The sequence below is a fragment of the Carettochelys insculpta genome, chromosome 20, assembly GCF_033958435.1.
Source record: "Carettochelys insculpta isolate YL-2023 chromosome 20, ASM3395843v1, whole genome shotgun sequence".
Lineage (NCBI taxonomy): Eukaryota > Metazoa > Chordata > Testudines > Carettochelyidae > Carettochelys > Carettochelys insculpta.
The window spans coordinates 9,448,099-9,464,210 of NC_134156.1; the positions used below are offsets into that span (position 1 = coordinate 9,448,099).

The window sequence follows — 16,112 nt, forward strand, 5'->3', positions numbered from 1 at the left end:
CCAGGGCCCCTGACAGACACTGGATAACTTGGCCTTCCCTCTCCGAATTTGCTTGATGTCCCTGTGTTAGAGGGGACACTTAGCAAGAGAGATGAAGTGACAATTAATTTCATTGCAGCCTTCGTCTCCCCCGCCCGTGCTTGCCAGCCACATGCTGCTGTGTTCTACAGAGCTTCTAATACTGTGATCATCACTGTAGCATGTGAGTGCCGCCCAGTACTCTGTTAAGCAACGTGACTAATACCTGTGACGTGGTTTGTTCTCTCACCCTCTCCCTACGGGGGACTGGGTTGGACCGTGGGCTTTCCTTACAGAGCCATACTTTGGGCTAAATTCTCTGCTGGTGTAAATTGATGCCGCTCTGTGCCAACTTGCAATTGGCAGAGAATTTGGCTCTTGGAGATCACCTGAATTCTTGTCCACCTTGCTTCCAGAGCTGCACTGAATCTGCCCCTCTAAGGCATGTCCGATTAAATCATATGCAGTTTCATGAAATACTTCCCAGTAATGCAACGTGAAGGTTGGAAAATCCACAAAGGGATGGGGATTCCAAACCTGCCCACAGTACCAACTCTGCCATGGGGCATCGCAAGCAGCCTGTTCTTTCCCCGTTGTCCTTTTGGAACTGAAGACCTTAATGTAGTTGTATTTTTCAATTGTCTGTGCTTTGCATTATAACCAGGTATCAAGAGTCGTGACCACCCCCTACTGCTAAATGAGGAACCTGGCTTTCTGGTACAGAAAAGAGGACTTTGGTATGGAAAAGGTAAATAGCTGGCAAATGCTATGTGGGAAGGGTTCCCTCTACTTTTTTCCATCCATGGATGGAATAAGTTTTATGCGCACCAAGGCATGTGGCAGATGTACACCACCATAGAAACACATGCTGCTGGGTCTGGGTGCCTGTGGGTGTTCTGCTAATCAGCTGGGCAGTATCTAAATCCCTCCTGGGCTGCCGCTGAAGCCCTCAGCTTACAGGGAACACTGCCCCCCCACCCCCCCCGCCCATCAAGAGATAATATTGGAGATGCAAATCTGGCAGGAGAGTGCAAATCCAACCACGAAACCATGTTCTTGTTGCAATAAAAGAAATCATGAAACCATTTTGTTTGTAAAACCCTTTAGTTTTGCAAAACTTTCAGATGCCCATGACCCAAGTAAGAAAGGAGATAAAGAAAATGCCAGGTATCAGCATCGGTTACTCTGAGTGTGCCATGATTTGTTAGAGGAATCCTGACCTGTGCCATAGCCAGTTGTAATATGCATAACAGGCATCTATATTCCTGATGCTTGTTAAAGTGAAAGAGAATTTAAATTTGTCCTGCTGTATAACTAGGGCATGGGGGTGATACAGTAACACAAATCATCATTGGATTTGGCCTAAATTGGGGCCTGATCCTGCAAACATAGCCAGGTGCCCACTGACTTCACCTGGCTTTTAGTTGGCTCAAGCCCATTGAGCCAGGCTGTCAAAGGTATTTAGGCACTTAAAGCTGCCAAGTGAGATGTCTCACCTGTTTCCAGCATTGTGGGTTAAGGACACAGCAGTGCTATTTCCCTTGACTTTAATGGATTTAGCTCAGAGCTTTTAATGCCACAGGAGCTGTTTTTAACTTGAGTCAACTAGCGTGATGTCCTAAAACCATTCCCAGGTCACAAGCTAGTCCTAGTTCCTCCAGATGCTACAGTTTTGTAAAAGCAACAATTGCCAGGGAATAGGTTCTTTCCCATTATTAGAGGCCGAGAGTATAGTTTAGACAGCAAACAGTTAACTCACACAGGGTGAGTCATTAAATAAGGGGCCATCTCTTTTTTGAAATACCTGGTGTCACTTTCAGGACCCGGTGATGCTCAGTATTCTTCCCCTTGTGTTTTCCTTATCAGTTCCAACCAGAAGAGAATATCGTGTTTATGAACTAGTGTGGGGCTGAGAAATGTAAGCGGCGCTTGTGCACAATACCAGCTGGGATTAAGAATCTGATCAAATTAGATTGCATTTGTACATTCTTACTGTCGCTGTCTTCCCGTACATGAGAAAGTTGGGTGGGTGGATTTGTTTTAAAAAATTGACAAAAGTATATTGGAAATGTTTGTGCATCCTTTTGATAAAGCAAAATGTTATTTCGGGGCTTTGAGGCTTTTAACCTGTTTTATGCCTTTCTGGGAGAGAAGCTCGAAGGTAACACCTGCAGGTGCGAAGGAATCCCTGGTGCTAGGTGCAGTACAAACACATAGGGATATGTAGTCCCTGCCCTCCAAAGCATTTACAAATCTAAAAAGATAAGACAGACACACAGGAGATGTCAGGGTGCCAGGAGGGGCAGAGACTACAGCTGGGGACCTAAGCACCAGAGGGAGATTAAAAATGCCATTTTTAAAAGAGCTCTGCACCCAACAGTGGGGTCCCATTTTCAGGACAGCTGGAATGTGGGGTGCATGCTGAGTTCTTCTGAAAGGAAGTCTTGGAGGGTGTTTCCATGACCACACAGCACACATACCGTGGAGCCAGCCACTGAGCCTGGAGCCTGTGTTCCTTGTAAACTGGGGGCTTGTGCTGGCACGCAGGAGAAATTCAAATCCCGCCCAGCTGATTTGCGGAGTGCCCACAGCTAGGTGTTGTATTTCTAGGGTGGTGCACGTGTGATCATGCCTGGGTGCACGTAAAATTATTCTGCACATGAATGGAAATAAAAGTCTGCTCATGGATGGAGAAGGTTTGTGGCCACATTTTCTGGAGCGCCTAAGTTGCAGGCCAAGCACAAAACTGAGATTCTTTTCTAAGATGAGTTACAGGCGGGGAAGGAGGAGGGGAGCCTCTTTTTACATCTGACTGGGGCAGGGATTCATTGCAATCTGCTCCTGAGCTGGGCTGCGCACCCACTGATGGTGCTGGCCTCAGCACCACTCACCGTCAGGCCTTCTGGGAACCGGCCACCTCGGCCAGATGCTGACCACAACTGCTGGAAGCGCTGGCAGGATCTGGCCTTCTACCCACCGTTCTGGCTCCCCTCTGGGGCACCCTGGAGGGGAGAAGAGGCCTGTTGAAGCTTTGCACCATCTCCTACCTTTATTAAGACCACCTCTTCCCCCCCATCAGCCCAGGAGGAGCAGGCTGTGTTTTCTAACCAAGTAAAGCTCTTTTAGGCCAGCCAGGTGCGTGAGTGATGCAAACCCTGAGCCTGCAGAAGGGATCGCTTAAGCCCCTGCTCCAGTGGGGTTTTTCCTTCCTGGGCAAGATCCCCCACCAGCGCTCCTAGCCTAGCCTGGGCTTTGGGCTTCTTAAATTATGCTCCCTTTAGCCCTGCCTACTCCGCTGCCCGCTAATGCTGGGCCCAAGCAACAGCTGCTGGGGGCCAGACCTCCCCTGCCCGCTAGCCCGCCCCAGGCCCCGCCCACTGGTGACCCCTTCCCAAGCGAAAGGGGGAGGGGGCTCCCTTAAAGGGCCAGGCTCCTCGGAGGTGCAGGGCTGGAGTTCGAGCCGAAGTTGGAGGGGGCGGGGGGGCCCATACGGGGGGGCGGATCTGGACCAAGTGGGAGGTATGAATGCGGGGGGCGGGGCACTTCACTGCCCCCTCTCGGGTTGAGCCGCTCCAAGCTCCCCGCCCCGCCGGCTCGCCAGGAGGCCACGGGGCTGGGCGGGCGCGGCCAGGAGCGCGCGTGGGGCGGGGGCTGGCCGGTCACGCGCGGAGCGGCTCGCGGAGGGCTGCAGGGAGGACGCCAGCCCGGGCCGGCTCCCCGCGCGCACCTGCTGCAGCCGGGGCGCCCCGAAGGATGCGCCAGCGGCTCGAGCCGGGGGGAGGCGCTGCCGGGGAGGCGGGACGGCGCGCCCCGCTCCCCGCCTGGCTCACTGTCCCCCAGCCCCGCCGGAGACGAGCGGGCAGCGGCCGGGTCGGGCCAGGCGGAGCCGCGCCGACCGTGAGGAGCCTGGTGAGTGGCCGCGGCAGCGGGCGGGGGGGGATCCGGGGACCCCCGCCGCAGGGCGGAACTTTTGTAAGTGGTGCTTCGGCCGCAGAGCTGGGCCTCCCTCCCCGCGCCCCGGCCGGCTCCGGTCCCGCGCCCCGACCCCCTCTCCCTGCACCCCGACCCCCTCTTCCTGCACCCCTCTCTCCGCGCCCCGACTCCCTCTTCCTGCACCCCTCTCCCTGCATCCCGCACCCCGACCCCCTCTTCCCGCACCCCGACCCCCTCTTCCTGCACCCCTCTCCCTGCATCCTGCACCCCGACTCCCTCTTCCTGCACCCCTCTCCCTGCATCCCGCACCCCGACCCCCTCTTCCCGCGCCCCGACTCCCTCTTCCTGCACCCCTCTCCCTGCATCCTGCACCCCGACTCCCTCTTCCTGCACCCCTCTCCCTGCATCCCGCACCCCGACCCCCTCTTCCCGCACCCCGACCCCCTCTTCCTGCACCCCTCTCCCTGCATCCCGCGCCCCGACTCCCTCTCCCTGCATCCCTCTCCCCGCGCCCCGACTCCCTCTCCCTGCATCCCTCTCCCTGCATCCTGCACCCCGACCCCCTCTCCCTGCACCCCTCTCCCTGCATCCCGCACCCCGACCCCCTCATCCTGCACCCCTCTCCCCGCACCCCGATCCACGCGCCCCGCTCCCCTCTCCCCGCACCCCGATGCCCGCCCCGGCCCCTTCTCCCCGCGCCCCGGCCCGGCTCCGGTCCCGCACCCCGATGCCCGCACCCCGGCCGGCCTCGGTTCCCGGGGCCCCGCTCCCGCGGCGTGGAGCGGAGGAAGGGTCGACGGGGGCCCAGCGGGAGCAGGGCGCCTGGCGGCTGTTTTTGGTTTCTCCCTCCGTGACCCTTCTCCGCTGCCGAGCCCGGGCCCGGCGAGGAGCCACGTCGGAGGCGCCGATCCTCGGGGGCGACAACCTCCGGGCGGCCGTCTGGGCAGGAGCCGGGCCGTGAGCAGCGCCCCCTGGCCGGCTGTGGCTGTAGCAGCTCGGCTGGGACCTGCGGCTCCTTTCCCGGGGGAGGCAGAGAAAGTGGGGGGTGGGGAGGAGGATCCCCCTTTGGGGGGGGACGTGCAATCCATCGCAGCCTCCTCTGGGCTCAGGCTGGGGTCTCCTTTGCCCTGCTCCACGGGTCCTGCCTGCCACGGCGTCCCGGCTCTCCCGCTTCTCTTCCCTCCCCCGCCCCCTAGTCAAGCTGCTGGCCAGTTCTGAGTCTCTCTCACCTGAGATTTGCATTGATTTAATTACTTTAAATATATCCGCCAGGCTCTCTCCTCCCCCAGCACTACAGGCTTTGCACTTGCAGCCTCGGCTTTGGAGCTTCCTCAGGTGCCCTGTATTTTTTTTCCCAGCAACAGGCCCCTTTTACATGTAATCCCTAAAGTCAAAATATCCACAAGGTCTTTTCTCCACGGCAGAGCCTAAGAGTCAAGGGGCTTGTTTGGTTGGTTTTGGGGGGACAACCACAGAGGGGCTTAAAATACAAACACTGTCGTCCCCCCCCGCACCCCGATCACATCAATTAAACCACACAGCCCTGGCTGGCTTTAGCATGTGGAAGTAAAAGAAGGAAAAAGCTCACTAGGCTGTTGCTTTTTAAAGGACATTTGTTCAGCATTTAGTCTCCATCCCCATGAAATGAAGGTAGTTTTGTTTTGTTTTCTGTTGGTGGGGAAGCAAATATCAAAGCCTCCAAGTATTTTATTTGCTTCCCCCTGCCCCTGTTTGTCTCTTTCCATTTCGGCTGTAGCATATTATATTATAGTCTGTTCTGACAGGAGGGTAAATATAAGTTTGCCTGGCAGACCCTAAGGAAATAACAATTGCCGACTTTCAGCTCCGTAATGTGGTCATAAAACCACTGTTTGCATGAGTGGGTTGGAAAAATGTTTGGAGCCATATTGTTTCGGAAGGCAGAGCTGACGAGGGGGAAAATGCGACAACTTTTATTGGATCAGCACACAACGCAGAATACACCGAACAAGCTTTCGGATCTCTGAAGGCACGCTCAGTACCTGAAGCAGGATCCCAAGCTGGCGTGTTCAGGGATACTTGGTGTTTTATCCAGTGATGTTCACCTCCAGGGTGCTTTGCTTTAAGCTCTGTATTTCTCCCAGTGTAGTCAGTGGCAAACCTCTTGGCTTCCCTGGGAATGGACTAAGGCCATGTTGTGCCACACACCCTGTGGGAGGCAGGTGTCACTGTCCCAGGTGTCTGTGTGTCTGTCATTGGCCTCCCTGTCTTTAACTTGTCCATAAATGGGCCACCTGTTTGAAAAATGCTTTGACCTTCCACTCATAAGGCAGCAGCAGCCTCTCTCCCGCAGGCGGGTAATCTGCCTTTTAAATAATTTTCCTAAAAAAACTACTTACGGGATGCTTATTTAGAAGCTTTTACAAATGCGGATTAAAGGTACAATTGTGAGGATACGGGGGTGATGAGTACTCACAGAAAATCTGCCGCTTGCCCCAAAATGGGGAGGGATAGCTCAGTGGTATGAGCATTGGCCTGTTAAACCTGAGGTTGTGAGTCCAATCCTTGAGGAGATCAATTGGGGCAAATAGATGTCAGGGATGGTGCTTGGCCTTGCCCAGGGGGCTGGAGCAGATGACCTCCCAAGTTCTAAGAGATGTGTATCTCTTAAATAAAAACCTAAAACTAGTCAACTGAGTGAAACCAACCCTTTCCTTCTGCCCCTTCCCCTCCAGTGTCCATCGCTGTAAGGATGAGGCCCAAGGTGGGAATCTCTTTCCTTTTCTTCACCCTTCCGTACTTAGCGATGTGATCAGATCGAGGTGGGATGTAACTACCCAAGCATGGGGGCTGGCCAAAGAGTGGAGCCTGAATGTTGGCTTTTAATTTCCTGGGCTTTTCTTCCCTTTGCTGCAGCACTGGATGTGACTTTGAGGCAGTTCCTTTTGGTAGTTTGAGTTTTGTTTTGCCTGATTTCTCCCTCCTCACCACCCGTCTGTTTTTGCCAGCTGACTTTCTACTTTGCTCTATTTCTGACGTTTTTTATTTTTTTCTCAGCTGCCAATAATATTTCCTTCCCCACAACCACTTCCTCTCCTGCTGGGATAAATACTACTACTATCAAATCAAATGAAGTGGGCTTGAATCCTTTCCGGTTTAAAATCAATATAATTTACATTTTTTTCCCCTCCTTGTGTGGAGGATCTTGAAGCACTTTATGATCATTAAGTCTTGCCACATCCCTGTAAAATAAGTAGGTACATGCTGTATTGATGGGCTGAAGAGCTGTAGCTTTTCAGGACAGAGACTGTTGCATGTGTTTCGTGTGGACAGTGCCTCATACGGGGGAGTCCTAATTCCTGATAGGGGCACTCGGCATTTGGGAATAACAGTAGATTAAAGAATTATGATGTCCATTTTACAGATTGGGAAACTGAGACCCAAAGAGCTTGAGTGAGTTGCCTAAGATCACACAGTGGCAGAACCCAGCATAGAGCTTGATTCCTTCCCTTCCTGATCCCCCAGAGATTTTAGTGATCGAGCTAATCTACTCCTTTTGCTTAAAACTCATGCTATATCCCAGGGAAATGCTATCTGCTAAATTTACACAAGGTTGGCTTTGGGCCAGGGCAAGCAGAAAATCATGTTTAGTGCTTGGACAGAAACTTAAGTATCCACTGCTCCACAACTCATGTTCCCTCTATTTTTTTTCCGTCCAAGGGCAGAATAATTTTATGTGCACCGAGGCATGTGCGGATGAGCACCACCAATAGAAACACACGCTGCCGGCTGTGGGTGCTCTGTTAATCCGTGGGCAGCACTCGAGTCTCTCCTGGGCAGCCGTTCAAGTGCTCTTCTTACAGGGAACGCTGTTTCCAAGCTCCCCCCTCCCCTCTTCCCCAAGGCCCTTCTGGCCCCTGATCACTGAAGTCAACACAGCTTGTTAATGTAGCTACTTTATCACCCAGGAGAGTGTCTGTTGAGTAATATCAGCCAGTCCCCTGGATCACTCTGCCCCCCAGGAATGAATTTGCACCTCCGAAGCTCCCCTACTCCAGAGCCACTGGCAGATGGCATGTGCTTTTTGCTTTTTAAATGAATATATTTTCAGGGGAGATATGATGTAAGTGAGATAAATTTTGCTGGTGATACCTGTATGATCTGCGGGCTGGGACTTCCCAATGCAGCAGGCTGTGGTTGGTGGCTGCCATTGGTTTGGCTGGAGGGAAAGCTTCTTTTTGGCTGACGTGGGCGAGCGGGTGGCTCTGAGCTGAGGCAGGATCTGGGCTGCAGTGCTATGCAGGTTGCATAGCCAGTGAAACCCCTGGATAGCGGAATGTGTTCATTGGATTAGCCCCCTTCCGCTTGGCTGGCACAGCCAACAGCCCGTAAGCAGCCTGGTAACTGGACGTGTCTCCAAAATAGCTGCATTGCTTCCTTTGCAGACGTGTTTGCCATCACAGATACCATGTAGCACCTGGAGCCATTGGCTGAGAAACGGCACGGTAAGCTAGAGATGCTCCCCGGCTAAGAGAATGTTTGGGCATTGGTGGCGGGTGGCTGGAGGCTGCTGTGGAGGTTTTCGTTTGTGCTATCAGACCCTTGGGAATAGGATCATAGGGAGTTCTGGCAAGCTAAGCAGGGCTGGCTCCGCTCAGGGCATGGAGGGGAGCCCTCCCCCGGTGATGGACTGGGGATGCGTCTCTCCCTGTGTGGCTATACCCAAGGGGGGTGATGGTGTGAAATGATTCGTGCGGTGGCTTAGCCAATCGATGGCTTAGCACCTGTGCATGGGATTTGTTCCTGACAGATCCATTTCAGCTCCGCCAGACACCTTGTTACCACTAGTGTGCCCCTGGGTTCAGAGCGTCCTTCCCCAGAACTGTCGTTGGGTAGAAGGAGCTTTGGGGAGTCTTCCATGCATGAGGCACTGCATGCGGAGGGGAGCGGCTGAAGCGGGTTGGCTGTGAGGAGACTCCAGGCATGCATCTTGTGCTGTGAAGAATCACAGAATCACTGAGCTGGAAGGGACCTCAAGAGGTCATCAAGTCCAGCCCCCTGCCCTAAGCAGGATCAACCCCAACTAAGTCATCCCATACACGACTTTATCAAGCCGGGACCTAAAAACCTACAGAAGTCAGTGCAGACTGCACTTGTTCTGCTGGGCCTAAAGGAAGAACCTTCTCCTTGGTGCTGAAGACAGCTGGTAAAGCCAGTGGTCCTAAAACACCAGGGATGGCAGTGACATGGTGTTGCAAACTCCAGGTGTTCCAGCCCATGGGTCAGGACAGGATCAGTTTCCGGATGGTGCCTGAGGTCCCTCTTGAGAGGAGCTGAAAGATGGAGGTCCTGTCATGGACTGTGATTAGAGATTCCATAGCATTTGCCTCGTAAGGGTAAGGGTCTGGCCACGTTCCAGCTGGAATGATTGTGTTCTGCTGACCTCAGATTCCCTCGGCGGTCAGAACGGGAGAGGGTATTCTCGGGCAGAGTCTGTCCTTGGCTTCTAAGCAGCTGCTTTGTTGCAGCCTAGCCTTGGGTGCATTTCAGCAGTGGGTGAATTAATTCCCATGTTGTGCCAGTCTACCTGCTTCTATTATCTCAGCCAACATGCGTTCCCTGTTACAGTGTTCCCTGTAAGCTGAGTGCTTGGGCAGGAGAGAGTCACGTGCCATCCAGCTGATTAGCAGAGCACCCACAGCCACCCACAAAGGGCAGCGCATGCTTCTACTGGTGGTTTACATTTGCATATGCCTCAGTGCACGCAACAAAATTTATTCCACCCTTGGATGTCAAAAAGCCAGAGGTCACCCTGGTTTATTACCAACTCAGCCAGGGTATCAGGAGGGAGAGAGAGAGAGGGAAGGCTCCTTCCAGTGCAGCCAACGCATGGGGTGGATGGTTCCTTGCACCAGCTGTGGAGCTGCTAATGGAGGAGCCGTGAGGGGAAGTTGATTATGTGTTAGTGATGTGTGGGGCCTGGCCAAGCAAATCCGATCAGCAGCTGTGAGGACGATGTGTTGCCTCAAGTATATTTAAATGTCCTTGAGGAGAAATTATACCAGCAAATCACTGTTTTAGGAGAGGTTTTTTCCTCGTCTCAGGTAGTTGATGCCATATTCCCTATGAATTATTTATCGCAGGACTAAAAATACGTGGAAATTCAGTGCAAGTATGTAAGAGATTCTTCCTCCCTCCAGAGCAGATAGGTGGGTGGGGAGGCTGGGGGTGTGGTGTGTGAGGCTGAGGTCAACTGTTTTCCCGCAGTGGGGAGCCCTGGAGCTGTGGGAGAGCCCTAGGTTTCCTGAGCCAGGTATTAGGGCGTCACTTTGTTCCCACATTTCCTGCTAGTTAACCCTTAAACCTCCGCTATTACTGAGCTGTGCTGGTTAGCTGGAGAGGGGTTGGGATCAGTTCAGTCCCAGCTGGAAAAAGAGAAGATGCTAGAGAAAGCTGAGGGGGCAAGTTGGCTCTCCTGTGGGATTTGACCAAAGCCTCTCTTCCTCCGAGGATACCAGGTAGGCGTAAGGCAAACTGCTGTTCCCCAGGAGCTCTCTAGGAAGGAGAAAACCCCTGATCGCTGGATGGGGGTAATCAATAATCCAGCAGAGCTCACATTTTGCAAGCCTATGAACCTGAATAGGACAGAATCCCTGGCTTCCCCATCTGTCCTTGATGCCAGACTGTGAGATGAGGCCCTTCACTAGAGCTGGTGCTTTACACAGGACCTTACACTCAAGGCAACAGAATTTGAGGACCCCTGCTAGGTGGGGAGGGAGCGGGCGTGACTGTGGAGTGTGTTGCAGGGTTCACTGCCCAGCTAGTGCGTGAAGGCAACATGGCCTCTCATTCCCAGAGTCCCAGGAGACTAGATCTTTTGCATCGTGAAACAAATGTAATTCTGTAAGAGCCATCGGTCCCGCTCTAGCCTGCACAGATAGAACGAAGATGAAATCTCACCTCTGTCCTAGCTGTGTTGCTGTTGTCTAGGAGCCCAAGGCATGGCCCAGGACGCTGGACAAAAACAAAGTAAAGAGTTGTGTTAGTCTGTAGCTTCACAAAACACAAGGGCTATGTCGACACTAGAACATCTGTCGACAGAAGTTCGTGTCGACAGTGAAATCTCGGCAGAAGCTCTGTGGACAGATTGCATCTACACACAACTTGCTCTGTCGACAGGAAATGCCAGACTGCACTGCCCTCTGGTGCCAGAAAGCGAAATGGCACCTCTGCAAAGAGGGCTGCCTGGCAACCGGAAGCCCTGTCTGTCGACACTGCACTTTTGTTGACAGTACTCTGCCCAGAGATTGTTATGCCTCAAATTTTGAGGGATAATGCTGTTGAGGAAAATGCAGAGTTCTGTTGCAACCTTGTTGACAGAATGCTTCAAGTAGGCGCGCCCTGAGTTATGTCGACAAAGTCCCTTCTGTCGACAAAACTCTCTAGTGTTAGGCCCGGCCAAGCAGTCCTGTACCGCCTTAAAGACTAACAGATTTAGTTATTCGGTAAAGAGCTTTTGTGGGTAAGGCCAACTTTAGATTTTCAGAAAACCTGAAGAAATGGGTCTTATCCTCAGAAGCTGATTGCAGACTGAATCAATTTGTTAGCCTTTAACAGAGGTGGAAAAAGCACCCCAAAAGTTGCTTGAGTAAAAGTCCAGCTGCTTTCATTTCTGGATACTTGAGTACAATCTAGATAGTGTACCATTACTCAAGTAGTTTTCCAGAGTGACAGTGGCAACTTTTATCTAAGTACATCCCCAGCAGCTGTACTTTTTACTCCAGTAACTTTTGGAGTACTTTTCCCACCTCTGGTCTTTAAGGTGCTACAGGACTCCTGGTTTTTTTTTTCCACAGAACAAAGACACCACCTGCCCCAAGGAGCTGACAACGTTGACCAACAGCCTGAGCAGTGGGGGTGCAACTCCCACCTGAATAGTGAGTGTCCCCATTAGAGATGGTGCCGCCTTTGCTGGAAACCTTCTTGCTGGATTTTCATTACATTATTACATATTAATGTTAATAGTTATTGCAATTATCCGGCACTGGTCTACAAACACAAAACCTACCAGCCAGCCTCTGGAATTTGACTCATCCCTCTTAGCTGGAAAAAGGAAGTAGAATTTTACCTGGTCATGTTTTTCCAAAGAGGTGGTACAGAGGTTAAGTGAGTTGCCCAAGGCTTCAAGAAAAGTCAGTGTCAGGCTGAGGAGTAGAACTTGGGAGCTCCTGGCTTCTAGGTCTGTACTGCAGCCTCAGCTTGCCACCTTTCATAGCAATGTAACAAAGCTGGGAGCAAAGGTGAAAGGAGAGGAATAGCAGTGGGAGGAGAGGGAAGGACGAGGGATGTGAACCAGCGAGTGCAGCTCAGAACACTGCAGACCCCCAGGGGAAGGTGTTCCTGGCTGCAAAGATGCATTTGGCATGTCAGCTTTTAATTGCATTTGGCGTTTCTAAGCCTCCTGTGGGCTGCTAACATCTTGCTGCGAGCGTGGCACCAGCATTGGTGCCAGTGGCAGAGCGGTGGCCGTCTTATAAAGGAGCCTTGCGATTGCTCCGTTCCTGCTCGGAGGACAGTCAGGTGTCTCCTTTCGTTACTCAACCACTAACGACCCTCTCTGGATTGTGGGTCAGCACTTCATGCGGAAGTGGGGCTGTTTTGCACTGGAAGCGACGGGGTCTGGGGTTTGCCCTTGACCTGCTGGGTGACTTGTGGCGAGTCCATCCGCTGCCCGGTGCCTCAGTTTCCCCATTTGTGGGAGGAGGAGGAGGAGGAGGAGGAGGAGGAGGAGGATATTACTGACAGGCTTTGCGGTGGAGTGTGAGTGTCTTGGCTACAGTGCGAGTGTCTTTGCCCCGTCTAACCCCTCCCACAAACCGCTATGCCCTGTTCTGTCTGCGCAGAGCCCTCACCACGGAGGGGGGCCAGGAAGTGGCAGAGCAGGGCATGGGGCAGGTAGAAGGGACCTCAACCATGGAGCCTGCTGTGTGTGGTGGGTAGCAGAGACCCCACATCCCATCCAGGAACCCCTGACTCTGTGGCATTGGGCCAGGCAGCACACTGGCTCCTACACCCTGTCACCTGGGGCTGAGTAGGTGGCTGGCAGTCTGGAGCCTACCCCAGCGGAGACTCTCAAGCGTGCTGCATGGGGCCCGAGGCAGCTGGCAGCCCAGAGCCCGCGGTGCGGCAGAGAAGCCGGGATCTGGCCCTGGGGCCTTTAGCACGCGATTGAGCTGGGTCACAGCTGTGTGCTAAACGGACCGTCTGTATGCAGTTGAGACCCACCGGTCTTAGCTAAGATCTGCAAAGCATTTAGAGATTTTCCAGTGGAGAGGACTGCAGGAAGGCAGAAAGACTGGAAGCTCTTTGATCCAGGAGCTCTGTTTGTACAGCACCTAGCGCGGTGGGGGTCCTGCTTCACACCTAACATAAGAACATAAGAATGGCCATACTGGGTCAGACCAAAGGTCCATCCAGCCCAGCATCCCATCTGCCGACGGTGGCCAATGCCAGGTGCCCCAGAGAAGGAGAACAGAAGACAATGATCAAGTGATTTATCTCCTGCCATCCATCTCCTGCCCTTGTTATGAAGGCTAGGGCACCATACTTTATCCCTGGCTAATAGCCATTTATGGACCTAACCTGCAAAAATTTATCAAGCTCTTTTTTAAACCCTAATAGAGTCCTGGCCTTCACAGCCTCCTCGGGCAAGGAGTTCCACAGGTTGACTGTGCGCTGTGTGAAGAAAAATTTCCTTTTATTAGTTTTGAACCTACTACCCATCAATTTCATTTGGTGTCCCCTAGTTCTTGTATTATGGGAAAAGGTAAATAATTTTTCTATATTCACTTTCTCCACACCATTCATGATTTTATATACCCCTATCATATCGCCCCTCAATCGCCTCTTTTCCAAACTGAAAAGTCCCAGTCTCTCTAGCCTCTCCCCATATGGGACCCATTCCAAACCCCTAATCATCTTAGTCGCCCTTTTCTGAACCTTTTCTAATGCCAATATATCTTTTTTGAGGTGAGGAGACCACATCTGCACGCAGTACTCGAGATGTGGGCGTACCATAGTTTTATATAGGGGAAGTATGATATCTTTTGTCTTATTATCGATCCCTTTTTTAATAATTCCTAACATCCTATTTGCCTTACTAACTGCCGCTGCACACTGCGTGGATGTCTTCAGAGAACTATCCACTATAACTCCAAGATCCCTTTCCTGATCTGTCGTAGCTAAATTTGACCCCATCATGTAGTACGTGTAATTTGGGTTATTTTTTCCAACATGCATTACCTTACACTTACCCACATTAAATTTCATTTGCCATTTTGCTGCCCAATCACTCAGTTTGCTGAGATCTTTTTGTAGTTCTTCACAATCCCTTTTGCTTTTGACTGTCCTGAACAACTTGGTGTCATCTGCAAACTTTGCCACCTCACTGCTTACCTCATTTTCTAGATCATTGATGAACAATACCTGGGGTATTAAATAAGCCAGTGACGTAATTGGGTCCATACACCTCGATGGCATCTGGCGTCTAGATCCACGTGCTGACTTTGCATGCGGGCGTAACCGACGTCCCTGCGGCTCCGGGCTGCAGAGAATCCTGGTCTGGGTGCAGACTCTCTCTAGCGACCTGGGGCTTCCTCCCCGGTTGCTGAGTCGCTGTCAGGGGCAGGCTGCAGGTCTCAGGCCCAGTTGGGATGGGCACAGTGCCCAGCCCTATTGCAAAGACGGTGCCCGCCCCAAGAGCTCAGTCCCTCCATGGGGCTGCTGCTCAGCAGGCTGCGGTGGGGAGCGCTGTATTGGCATGGGTGCAGGAGGCTGCTGTTGGAGCAATTTGGGTTTGGGGCCCAATGCATCCTGCGCTGTCACCCCAGGAAGCTCAGCAAAGATGTCTGCAGCCATTGTGTTGGGGGTGCAGGGTAGGAGCCTCTTCCCCCCCCCCCCGACAGGCTGTGGGGCCAGACCCCCAACCCCGGTAACTCTGTGGAGTCCGCGTGGATAAAGGGGTGGGAGGAAGCAGGTTGGTAGAGATGGTCCTGGAAATCCAGCTCCCTCAACTGGTCCCCTTCAGGACTCCCTCTTTAAGCCCCGATTCCTTGCCTCAGAGGGCAGGTCCAATGCAGCCTCCCACCAGGAGCCTCTAATCTCCGTGCAGCACGATGGGGCTGGTGTGAGAAACGAGGCACGTTCCTCTGCCCCCAGAGCCGGCCTTCCCCTGGGTGTGAGTCTCAGACCCCGGGAGTGCCGTGCTCACAGCCTGGCTGGGAGGCTGGTGGGTCAGCAGGAGACACTGCTGCGGGCCTGTTCAAAGCTCCTTGTCGTGCCCCCAGTGACAAAGGACCCAGTGCTGTTCCCTTTGCAGGCGGCTTTTCTGGGCCCTTGTAAGTCTACCTGCTGCGTAGAGCTGTTGCTCTGTAGCAAACGTAAACCCCAAGCAGCTCCACTCGGGACTGGTTTGGAGCCGGGGGAGGTGGCAGGGCCCAGAGAAGAACAATGAGAAGCCCTGGGGCACCTTATAGACTATAACAGATTTATCGGCCCATAGACTTCCGTGGGCAAGGACTCGCTTCGTCAGAGCATCACAAGTGGGTCTTTGCCCATGACAGCTTTCGCACCGATAAAGCTGTTAGGCTATAAGGTGCCACAGGACTTCTTGTTGGTTTTGTGGATCCAGACGAGTGCTGCTACCCCCTGCTACTCATGGCCTAGAGAGCTCCCCACACTAAGACTGCCGGTTGTAAGACCCTTTGCTGGTTTGTCTGGGGGCAGCAGACAAGAATCTGAACAAAAGCCTCAGCGCCGAACAGGCCCAGGGAGGCAGGTTGAGATTGTGATTTCTTTTGACTCAGACGTATTTCTCATACTCTGATCTTTAAGTGGGAGAGCTCAGGAGAAACTCTCCCTCCTGGACAAGCCATGTTATAATTCACCGCTTTGGAATTTCTCCCTTGAAAGTATCTGGCTACTTGCAGACCGGGTACGGCACCAGGCTGGCCACCCGCTGGATCTGGTGCCGATCAAAATTTATTTGGCAAGTAGTAATGAAACTGACTGACACAGCTCAGGAAGGGAAGATGCAGTTACCCTCAGATATTACTGGGTACTTAGAGCCAAGAGGGGCGTGAATCCTTGGCTTCCTGTCCTCACTGATAAATCATGGGTATAAG

At 52.8% G+C, this 16,112-nt stretch overlaps 1 protein-coding gene across 2 annotated transcripts in view; it reads left to right on the plus strand.

Annotated features, from left to right (window-relative positions):
* Positions 1-16,112, plus strand: part of GRIN2C (glutamate ionotropic receptor NMDA type subunit 2C) — an 84,868-nt gene that overhangs the window by 21,005 nt on the left and 47,751 nt on the right. Inside the window, exon 2 of one of the 2 annotated variants that reach the window (XM_075014893.1) lies at positions 683-766. The gene's annotated coding sequence lies outside the window, so the exon portion shown is untranslated. Of the gene's footprint in view, positions 1-682; positions 767-3,874; positions 3,928-16,112 lie in introns of those variants that run through there. The other variant, XM_075014894.1, reaches the window with a different exon arrangement.